Source organism: Phoca vitulina, unplaced genomic scaffold, assembly GCF_004348235.1.
Source record: "Phoca vitulina isolate PV1807 unplaced genomic scaffold, GSC_HSeal_1.0 scaffold64, whole genome shotgun sequence".
Taxonomy (NCBI): Eukaryota; Metazoa; Chordata; class Mammalia; order Carnivora; family Phocidae; genus Phoca; species Phoca vitulina.
This window is the reverse complement of record NW_022589767.1, coordinates 5037803-5050561: the sequence shown is the minus strand read 5'-3', so window position 1 is coordinate 5050561 and position 12759 is coordinate 5037803.

Genomic DNA, 12759 nt, shown 5'->3' with positions numbered 1-12759 from the left:
CTCTCTCTCTCTCTCTCTGAAATAAACAAATAAAGTATTTTTAAAAAAAGAGGGGGGGGGGGGTGCCTGGGTGGCTCAGTCGTTAAGCGTCTGCCTTCAGCTCAGGTCATGATCCCAGGGTCCTGGGATCGAGCCCCGCATCGGGCTCCCTGCTCAGCGGGAAGCCTGCTTCTCCCTCTCCCTCTGCCTGCCGCTCTGCCTACTTGTGCTCTCTCTCTGTCAAATAAATAAAATAAAATCTTAAAAAAAAAAAAAGAGAGAGAGAGAGAGAGAAGCAGGGCATACTAGTTTCTTAGGATTCCTGTGGCAAATTATCACAAAATGAAACAACAGAAGTTTATTCTCTCCCGGTTCTGGAGACCAGAAGTCTGAAATCAAGTAGTAGGCAGGGTTAGTTCTCTCTGGAGGCTCTGAGGGAGAATCTGTTTTATGACTCTCCTCACTTCTGATAGCCACCAGCCACTCTTGGCATTCCTTGGCATGGAGTTGTACAATTCCAGTCTGCCTCTCTCTTCCCATTACCTTCTTCTCTGTGTCTCTACTTCTCCCCCTGCTCTTCCCTTATGAGGATTTGGTATTGGATTTAGGGCCCATTCTAATTCAGAATAATCTCAAGTCAAGATCTTTAATTTGATTACATCTGCAAAGATCTTTGGTCCACGTAAGATCACATTTGTGGGTTCTAGGGCTTAGGACTTGTACATATCTTTTGGGGGGGGGGGCACTATTAAACCAATTACATGGGCCATAGTTCTGACTTGGGCCATATCTTCTCACAAAGGCCAAGAGTGTGTAGGTCTCCTCAGGGGACCCCAGTAGCATCCCATTCCTAGACCCATTCTGCATGAACCACCTTTCTTTTTTTTTTTTAATACCAGAAGCATTTCTGCTTCCCATCCCTCTTCGATGAGGAATTCTCCTGTGTCATATCTTCCATCTTTCCTACTTCTGGGCCTCTTAGTTCTAGAAGGTACCTACTCCCCTCTTTCCTGGGGTGATAAGGTCTCAGCACATACACTAATGAAAAAACCTGTGTGGTTTAAGAGAGATTGAATTATTTGTAAACATATTTGAAAAATATTATCTCCATTATATATGTTTAGATGCACACAGAGTCTTTTATATTAAGGTTTTGTCCTTGCAGGGCAACATCTTAACAAAAACTTTGAAGGAGAAATCCAGTCGTGAAAAAGAATATAAAATTTTACTATGGATAAAAATGCTAATCATAAGCACCCACCAATACACCTCAGCTTCTACATAATCTTCCCCTTAGAGTACAAAATATTTTTTCCTTCAGTTGCTCGTTTATTTTTGCAATTTTAATTCCAGGATAGTTAAAATGCAGTGTTATATTAGTTTCAGGTGTGCAATATAGTGATTCAACAATTCCATATATTACTCAGTGCTCATCAGAGTACTAAATACTTCTAAAGTATTCATTTATTACAGACTGTATCTAATTTATTTAGGCTTTGATAAAGCTATAGTTCTAGGTCTTGGAAGAATTTGCTCACCTCTACCCTCTATGTTTTAATGTTTTATTCTAAAACATTTCAAACAAAAATCAAGTAGAGAGAACAGTATAGTAATTCTCCATGAACCTATCACTCAGCTTCAACAGTTCAAACCTCAAGACCAGGATGCCTGGGTGGCTTTGTCGGTTAAGCATCTGTCTTCGGCTCAGGTCATTGATCCCAGGGTCCTGGGATCTAGTCCCACATTGGACTCCCTGCTCAGCGGGGAGCCTGCTTCTCCCTCTGCCTGCCGCTCCCCTTGCTTGTGCTTTCTCTTTCTCTGAAAAATAAATAAATAAAATCTTTAAAAAGAAACCCCAAAACTCAAGACCAGTGTCACTTTCTTTACACTGACCCCTTTTGGTCCTTCTCTATCCCATCCTTGCAGCTTGAAACTGTCTCAGACATCAGATCATCTGCAAATATTTCAGAGATGTTTCTAAAAGATGGAGACTTTTTTTTTGCATATTCAATACAATTAGCACACCTGAAAATGTTGAAGGAATTCCTTTTCAAAAAATATTCCTCAAGAGACTATGGACTCTGAGAAACAAACTGAGGGTTTTAGATGGGAGGGGAGTGGGGGGATGGGTTAGCCTGGTGATGCGTATTAAAGAGGGCACGTATTGAATGGAGCACTGGGTGTCATACGCAAACAATGAATCATGGAACACTACATCAAAAACTAATGATGTATTGTATGGTGACTAACATAACATAATAAAATAAAATTTAAAAAAAGTATTCCTCGATATCAAATATACATTCATGTTCACATTTCCCCAATTACTTACTGGTTTTCACTTTGTTTTTACCTTATTTTTTGAATTAGAATTCAAATGACATCCATATATGGAGAGATGATAAATCTCTCAAATTCCTTTTATCTATAGGTTCTCTCTGTCTCTCTCTCTTTTTCTTTTACTGTCTTTCTTTAAGTTTTTGTTGGAAAAATGAGTTGCTTATCCTCTAAAGTTTTCCTCAGTCTGATTTTTTAATTTTATCCTCATGGTGACTTTTGTCTTTTGTATTTCCTATAAATTTGTATTCAAAATTAGATACTGTGGAGACTCATGCTGGCTTTTTTGGTCCAGCTTCATAGGTGGTATTGTACACTACCCTCAGGGTTAGCTTATCCCTGGTTGTCTTCTTTTTGTGATATTAGTAGCCATTAATAATCATTGTTTAGATCTATTAATTCGTAAGGTAATGAAAAGATATTTCTTCAATTATTAGCTAGTATGCTTCTACGAAGAGACATTTCCCTCTCAACAGCAACTGGTTAGGCTGAGGTACAGTTTGTGAAAGAGGCAAGATAAATGTTTATTTTTTAAGTTTTCACAAAGAATAAGACCCATAACATCCTTCAAAGAAGATAATGTATATGACCTTCTATGTATATTATATATATAATAGGTATGTATGTACATATATTTATGTGTATGTATTTGTATTTTATCAACTCATGGAATTAAACACCTTGAATGTCTTACAATTTACTGCAATTATTGTTCTTACTGAAACTCACGTCATCCTGTCTTTGACGCGGGAGTCTATTCACTTAGGCTCCTGAGTCCTTTTGAGATGACATTAGTAGTCTTGAATAGCATCCTTATTTTCTGATGTGACAAGTTATACATACCAGGTTCATCTTACATTTCCTGCAGCTGGCTGTTAGTTCTTTACAGTGAACATAGATAGAAAATAAGGTTATCTTTGTTTTGTTCTAGATGAAACACATCCTAAGTTCATACTAATACTTCCAACTCAAAATCAAGAGTATGGGGTTTTTACTAACTGATTTCATATCTGTATCTCCTTTCTGCCATGCCCCCAAATCCTGATTTTCAACGACGCTGATGTAATTATTCATTTGCTTTATTTCACACTAGGTGTCATACACAAAATTCTCAGAATAATATTAACACTACCACCAATTATACCATTATGGAAAAGAAGATTTGTTGTTTGTTTTTTACATTCTTTGGTCCCACCAAGGATGTACGGGTCAATCTATGATGCTTCAAAGTCACTTGAGATAGTTCCTCTGTGCCTCAACAGGAGATACTTTGAGGTTTCTTTTTCCTTTGGCTTTCAGTGGTTAGGAATTGCTCTTTGTGATTACTTTTATTTTATTATTATGTAAAATATTTGCATTTCCAAAGGCACATCTTCAAAACAAGGTTTTTAAAGAAAAAAAGAGAATAGTTTCTATTCTTCTCCCTTCCACTCTGCCTTCTTCCCCTACCGTCAACTGTTTTTTTGAACCTTATGGTTTGTCTTTTTATTAATTTTTAAAATATAAGCACACAGGCATGCATGTGCATGTGAGTGCATGCACACACACACACACACATTCTTACATCCTGGAGATTATTGTATAGTTGACACCGAACTTTTCTCATTCTTTTTTATAGTTGCATAATAATCCATGTGTATCATAGATTATTCAGCTCTTCCCTGTTGGCTAATATTTGGATTATTTGCAGTATTTTGCCATTGCAAATGGTGCTTCCGTGTATGACCTTGTTTACAAGTACTTTCATATTTTTGCTCAGTGTATCTTTGGGATGAATTCCTAAAAATAGGTATCTATGTAACTCTCCTAGTTCATATTTTGAAATATATTTTAAAACTCTAACTTAGAATTCTACATACAATGGTTACTGTTGTCATTTTAGTAAAGGGTTTGGGGCGATTTTTGAATTCGTGAATTTAAAATTCGTTTGCGTGGCAGAGCAATGAGAAGTCGTGATTTTTCCAGTGGAACGACATACTATTTCTCTATAAAATAGTAATAAATTTAAAACCATCAAAGAAACTAGGGGCTATTTTAAAAGCAATAGCCATGACTATATTATATGTATGCAATATAAAATCACCACCATGAGCATAAATGTCCCAGGAGAAAACAAAGATGTTAAATTAGATCTCATCAACTGTTTCTGAGTCTTCCATTTGCTTTCATTTGGCCACAGCTTATTCTGCTCTATGTTGGTGTAAACTACTTGAAGTGATTACACATTAATGGTTTTAACCACTGTTCCTGACAAATGAGTGATTTAATAGTGTTACACTGGAAGTGTCGTGATTTCTGCATATGGAATCCAAGCAAAACAAAGCTTTTCTAGCCAAAAAGCCCTTAAAACTTCAATATCCTTCATGGTAACATCAAGAGTACCCATCTCAGGGAGAAAATTCAACCACCAGGGAGCACACATCCAGGTGCAGAATATGCTGGTAAGAAGCTGTATTTTCACACAGGCCAATTAACAGTATCTCAATCCTTTATCAATTCAGCAAATGTTTAAAAAGTTACCAAATATCCCAGCATACTCCATACCATGTAGGACATAAGAATTTGGAACAAAAATAGATAACTTGGTTCAAGTACAAGAGGACCAATGTTGAAATAAAGTTTTCTCAGTCACTTTGATTAAATTCTGGCACCTGTTATTTAGTGAAAAAGAACTAGAGAAACTTCTGTATCCATTTCTATCTTTTTGATTCAGTTGTATAGATCAGGGACTAATATAGTTTTTCTGTAAAAATATTTAGACTTTGTGAACTAAAAGGCAAATGCGACTATGCTATGTAGGTACTTTTATAACAAGAGGGAAAACAAATGTCCACATTTTTTTATTGATGAAATTCAAAAGACAACAATAATAATGGAGCACAATTTTGTTTTTGTAATTCAGATCTACTAGGGAGAAGGATGGAATTTTATTCAAAGACTCCCATTTTGCTTAATTGGGGTTCAAGGTTAGTCTGCCCAATCATCAAATTTAGTGCAAATGTTCATTAGTTTTAAAAAAAGTTTAGTTTATGGCCCAAACAGTATCAAGTAACAGGTCAGATGTGGCCCACAGGCTGTAGGGGACTGAACTCTGGCATAGATAATTCGCATTTTGGCATAGGTTCAGTAAGTTCAACAAATCCTTTTGCTTTCCTTTTGCCTTCTTTACAAGCCCTAAATTAAAGGATCCCCACTAGAATGCAGACTCTGCAGGGCAAAGATCTTCATCTTTCTATCATTGATGTATACCAAGCACCTAGAACAGTGCCTGGCACATAGGAAGCCCTCAGTGAATATTTCTTTCATGAAGCAATGAATAAAATGTTTTCTGCTATTTGACATATAGATATTTGGACTAGAGGCACCTCACTAACTCTTAAGAGTCAGCATTCTGGGAGCCAAGAATTAAAAAGACCAAGGCATCCTATTTCACTTACTTCTGGGCATTCTATTTGTTTGTCCCACAAATACTCACTGCTTCTAGTGAATGGTCTACTGAAATGATAGCATGTTTCATGTCTGAAGAAATTTAATAGAAGGAAACCTTAAAGGCGCTGGGGGGGGGGGGGGTCATGATGCACTCTTTTTTCTGAAAATTAAAAAATGATCATTTGGTTTGGGTGACATCACATTGGTTATTCAGAGAAAATTAATTTAAAGATTAATTTTTCTGAGACACTGAGCCACAAAATGCTGTTTAACTCACAAACTTACCTTTGACCTCATTAATAGATGCTACAAGTTTTCTACTCTAATTATTCCCACATCTTGCTATTCATATTTTATTACTGGAAAAAAAGAGGAGTCCAACACCTGCTTCCAGAACAAACAGAACTTCTAGAGTCAGAGAATATTTCAAATGTTTTTCTAATTCAATCTCTTTCTTTTAAATGTGAAAAAATGAAGAGAGCAAGAGTAGGTGATGTGCAAGTGTGTCTCATGCAAGTTAGTGGCAAAACTGTTGTTGGAACCAATCCTTGGTTCTCAAATCTAATTATATTGCCATGAAATATGAGTTATAAAGAAAAAGTAAATTACATCCTGGTAGTTATCAAGTTTATAGATTTAGTAGCTCAGACAAGAAGTTAGCACAGCTCTTGTTTTCATGATGAATACAATGCATAGAAAGATAATATACAATCATTCCAGCAAATACTAAAACAAACAGTTTACATTTGGGCCAATAATATCGTCTGTTTTATAATCAATGCACCAATAGTCAGTTGATTAATTTTGATGAAACACTTGGTTGGGAACAGGGTGCAGATGATAATTCAAGAGAACAGACTGGGCACAGTTTGGGAACCAACTTGATTATGGAAGCAATAAGGCTATCCAAATATTTGTTCCTTGTCCCATCTGTCTCCTAAGCAGCTCATTGCAAATGAGAGGGAGAAGGCCAAGTTCACATACCCAGTATCACATTTTTTTATTTAGTTATAACTATTGCTATCATACTGAGTATATAACAGATTACCACTAATCTGGTAAAATTATGACACAGTAGAATGAATGCTGTTTTAATGTTGTAGAGTTTACAAGATGCTTTACATGTATTCCAACTGAACCTCATAACAACATCATAAAGTGGGCAGATGTGGTAGATTGATTGCATAAATAGCCTAAATTCTTTCTCTCTCCATGCATCCATGCCTCTTCGCCATGTGACTTTGCAGTTCTCACTAATGAGGTTGAGTCTGTTTCCTAGCACTGTAATTCTCTGCAATTCTCACTGTAATTCATATGACCTCTTTTGGGGGGCCAATAGCATGTTATCTGACGGGATGAATGCAGAACCTTGAAAAGGTGCTTACGCGTTTCATTTCTTCCATGGCTCTTTGCCGTGGCCATGATGAACACACCAGGCTAGCCTACTGGAGGAAGAGTCAGCAAATTTTTTCTGTAAAAGATCAGATCGCAATTTTTTTTTGCTTTTGTGGGTCAGGGGGTCTCTATTGCAAGTCTTCAACTACTCAGCGCTGCAATGCGACATGAAAGTCGCCAGAGAAAATAGGAAAATCAATGAGCACAACTGTGTCCCGATAAAATGTTTGCAAAACCAGCCCATGGGCTAGATTTGGCTGAAGAGCCATAGTTTGCTGACCCCTGTATCAGAGGATCAGCCACATGGAATAAAGATGAGTTGCCCCAGTAATCCTAGTTGAGATCATTTGGAATTAGCCAAGCTCCAGCCAATTCCCAGCTCCATAAGACAACCAGACTCACGTCCAGCAGCACTGCCTGGCCAATGTGTAGCTTAGAGCAGACACATGAGCAAACCCGGCCAACATCAGCTCAACCCTGCGGAATCATTTGCAAAGCCACTGAGTCATGGGTGATTTGTTATACAGAATTATAGGCAGAAGATTACTCATACAGTAGGTAAAGTATTAATTTTGCCATTTTAGAATTAAAGATGGAGCTTAAGGAGGTTAAATACCATGGTCATTATCTGAGGCAGCCAGAAAGTGTCAGAGCCAAGACTCAGATATAGGTGTTTTCAAATCCAGTGTTCTATTCACTACACAAAACTGCTTCAATCCTTTGCTTTTCTTCTTTTGTTTGTTTACATGGAGATAAAGATATAGATATGTACAATTTAAGCTAAAAAATAAGAACTTCAGGCAGCTTCTTCTAACTCTTCTCTGCTTCCCCTTTTAGCTTTGAGCTATTAAAAATCATGTCACTCTGGCTTAAAGTTTGGATTATTTTCCTTCGATTGCTAATGCGCATCTCCTCCTCATGGTGTATCATAGTCTATATTGTCCTGGTTCATATTTTCTAAAACTCCAGTAAAAGGAAATAACTTAAATGGCCTACTCTTGCACACAGCTCCTATTTCTCCATTTTATTGCTCCCATTTTATGCAGGGCTGTCAGGCCTTTCTGAATTAAATGTGACTTAGGGCCTGTGCATCCTGACTGAGGGGGCTCCTAGGTTCTATAGCTCATCTGCAATCTTGTACTTGAGCTGTCAAGTGTGAGAGATTGGTGCCAAATTCAACCCAACATAGCCCCTTCCCAGAAGTCTGCCTTTGACAACTCCTCCTTGTCATATCCAACAGTTTACATAGGATATATAGTGAATAAAATACTCTGGAAGATACGAATGCAGAGGTGCTGTTTCCGCGGATAGCAGGAACACCTATCAGCTTCCCACAGGGCTGACATTTCAGGCTGGCAGGGAGGAGATGATCATGGGATTTTTGTGCTGCTGTCTCGAATTGGATTGGAGAGACTCCCAAGGCAAATTGCCTCACGTCTCACTATCTGCCTCCAAGAAGAGTCAGTGTGATGCAACTATGCAACTCAAAAAAAAAATTTTTTTTTTTTTGGTATTTATAAAGTAAAACCTTCAGGTGAATGGCTTATACAACCCATGCAGGAATCCCAAGGCTTGAGTCTCTCCACCTTAAAGTTGAGGCACCAGAAACTCCCTGCCCTTCTCCACACTGCCTGGGGAAATGTCTCGTCGTAGAATCATTGAATGTGAGAGCAGGAGGTAGGTGTTAGCAATGCTTGGGTGTTTCTGGAGGTTCCCCTAATTACGAGGAGCCAAAGGTTGTACCATTCCTTTTTGATAATTAATCTCCTAGCTGAACCTAGCACAGGTATAAGTCATTAGCTTCTGGAACATGAAGACACAAGAGGTGGACTCTCAGTCAGAGGAGAGATCAGATAGCTAAGGAAACAGGGAAAAAGAAGGACACGAAGATACGTGTTGACTGTGTCTGTCTAAGCACCCACACTGATGAGGGACTTGCATCAGATCAGACTTGGTCTTCCTAGATCCACCTCCCAGGCTGTTCCAAGTGTGGAGATGAATTTGGGATCCTGTAGCCAATGGACTATGAGTATTTTTAATCCCATTCATGAGATCTCCTCTATTTTGAAATGGAGATATCAGATTATTTTAGTCTTATGCCACTGAATGTCTGATTCATCGAACCCTCTTTGGTCTAACCCGTGCTCACCAAGTATGCTTTTTGGCCACACAAGCCTACCTGACATATGGAGAGCCCTGGGCTCCGGAGTAACTTTAGAACCTCTGGCAGTGCTGCCTCAGAGAAAATCAACAGAGGCTTTCTGATCATGATTTCAGCTTCCAAGTCACCTTGACCATGGAGGCCGAATGGACTGACCTGTGGGATTCAGACCACCAGACCATGGGACGGTGACAAGCCTGAGTTTCGATGAATTCCCTACCATTCTAATTCAACTGCAGTCTCATTTATATTTTGGTTCTTATGAGTCTACCTCTCAGGACCTAATGCCCCCTATACCCGAAATAATAAATCTCCGAGCCTTCAAAATAGAGGGACTCATTCATTTGGCATTGATTAGATAAGGTTTCCTTAACCTTTTTTTTTTTTTTAAGATTTTATTTATTTATCTGACAGAGAGAGACACAGCGAGAGAGGGAACACAAGCAGGGGATGTGGAGAGGGAGAAGCAGGCCTCCCTCAGAACAGGGAGTCCGATGCGGGGCTCGATCCCAGGACCCTGGGACCATGACCTGAGCCGAAGGCAGACGCTTAATGACTGAGCCACCCAGGCGCCCCTCCTTAACCTTTTTTAAAGCACCAAGGCCTTTGATATACATGAATCTCTTATGTCCCACCACCTTTCAACATACCCAAGCCAAATAAGTACATCTTATAAATAGATGTCCCCACCTGCTAAGAAGACTCTATGTAATATGATAAAGCAATAGGGCTTGTGTCCTAATAATATAGATTCAATACCTATATACATTTGTGTGTACAGATACTAGCTGTAGAGATTTCCATAAAGCCTGCCCTACCCTCCAGCCCCATCTGAGAGTCCCTGCACCCTCCCCAACAAAACTCCCTTTACTGCCCTATAGTGTTGATAAGAATTACAGATAAATATCTTCTGATTTCTGCAGAAGGATCTCAACTTACTTATGATAGAGTTGGTTTAGGGTAAGTGAGGAGAGAGCAAGGCATGAGCGAAGGGAGATGGCAAAGCATGAAGCAATAACATGTTACCTAATCACTAAGTACCCATAATGGTTAGTACTGGTGACAGTGCTGGTACTTACATGGGTGTGTGTGAGTGGGGTGTTTGTGAGTACAAGGTGCGTGGGTGTGAATGTTTACACGCACGTCTGTGTGCGTGAATGAGAACACATGTACAAAAATAAATAAAACATAATCCTCACTTTCAGAATTCTAATTAAGTGGCAGAAACATGAAAATATCCATCATACCCCTCACAGGTAACAGTGTTTAGGTAAACTGAGCACTCTCTTTCCTGTGTCTGTCCGATCACAGGTTAAAGTTGCTCACTGCAGACTTCACTCTAAAGACCAGGCTATCATGTGATCAGGTGAGACTTGTTGCAGGAGAGACTAGACCAGTGAATAGTCTACCCCTTCATCTACCTGTTGCCATTAAAACAATTCCATTAATAAATCTCCCAACATCTACAGCTTCTCTTGTGAGGGAAAATACAGTTAGAAACCATTTAAAATTATCTTTACAACTATTATTCAAACTTGAGAATTGAAGTAGGTTATTTCTGGGTGTTTTCAGTTTTTCTTAAGTGTGTTCTGCACATAACACATAGTTCTTATGCCTCTGAGAATATAAAACGTAAATGTCCTTTTTTATCCTGATAATTGTCTAGTAATGGGTATCAAATATTAGTAGCTGACCTATCCTAACCATTAGGATAGCAGCCACAGTCCACTCTGCTTCTACTCTGAGAAGCATTACCAGGGAAGTAGAAATTTTAAGAAAACAGTGAGAAAAATGACCATGGTTAAAGAGATCTCACACGAAGCTAGGAAAAACTCAAGTAACTGAATCTTTATGACTGATAGATTACTCAAATAATTTTACACATGGAGGACACTTTATTGTTTAGAAAGTACTTTTTTTATATGCTTCACACACATAGATCATTGGACCTTCAAAAAAATCTAACAAAAAGTTTGAGGAAACTATAGCTCAGACAAGGTAAATAGATTGTTCAAATCCAAAGAGCAGTGTGTGTGTGTGTGTTTATGCAGGTAAATCCAATCCTTGAATTTTGGGCTTTTCATTCCTAAGCTCATGGTCTTTTCCATTACTTACACCACAAGCTTTTCTGAAGCCAAGACCCATGATAGGCAAAGCTGCTTTTAATGTTAGAAAAAATAAAATAAAATAAAATAAATAAAATAATAAAAGAGAGAAACTTGTAAGAATTCTCTGTAGTCCAATAGGTACTGTTTGTGGACTTCAGAGTTGCTCAAATTATGAGACTTAAAATATTACACAATGATTTTCTCTTGTGTGGTAAATCTAAATGAACAATTATGAGCCACTAAAGGCATTTTTTAAGAAATATGTATTTAAAATTAAGACTAATCAAGAGATAGCCAAATAAATAATTAATATAAATTTAATAGCAAGTACAAGAAAAATATTGATATTTTAAAAGTTCATCCTTCATTATGAGAATTTAAACACATATAATTCCATTTAAGACAGAAAGATCTCAATCTATGTGGATTTATATGTGTTTATAGGTTTGTATACTTATATATTCTATCAATTTTTATATTTATATATTCATATTTTAATGTAGAAACCAAACTGAGTATCATTAGATTCCAAACCCATTGGGTGAAATTTTATAGGAAAACAGAATTTGCAGTGTCAATTTGTCCCCACATATGATTACAAAAATAAAGATGTCTTTACAATGGACAAGTCTGGTTGATACTGCCTTATTAAGTTGATCAAATTTAATATCACCGATAAGGGGGCAAACTGATATCATATGCTTATTGATATGTTGTCATGTGAAAGACACAACAACACCAAAAATGTTTAATCTGAATCTAAGAACAAGAAAATAATAGACAAAATAAAGCCAGATTAAGGTTCATTCTGTAAAACAATCAGCATATACTCCTCAAAAAATGTTGATGCTATTAAAGACAGAAAAAAAAAAAAGAAAGAAAGAAAATGAAAGAACTCTTCCATTTTATTGAAAACTAAATAGAAATGATAACAAAACGCTTGTGTGGTCCTCGTTTGATTCCTGGATCAAAAGTATAGCAGTTATAGGGGCACCTGTGTGGTGAAGTCGACTGGGCGACCGACTCTTGGTTTTGGCTCAGGTCCTGATCTCAGGGTTGAGGGATCGAGCCCCATGTCGAGCTCCATGCTCAGGGCAGAGTCTGCTTGAGATTCTCTTTCCCTCTGCCCTGCCCACTCATGTTCTCTCTCTCTCTCTCTCTCTCTCTCGCTCTGAATAAATAAATGAATCTTTTAAAAAAATATAGCAGTTATAAAGGACATTATTAGGAAAATTGGGGAAATTTAAGTATGAATTATATATATATAATATTATTATATTGTTAAATTTCTTGTGTGTGATAATGTTATTTGAAGATTGTCTTATTCACAAGAGATACATGTTGAAGTAT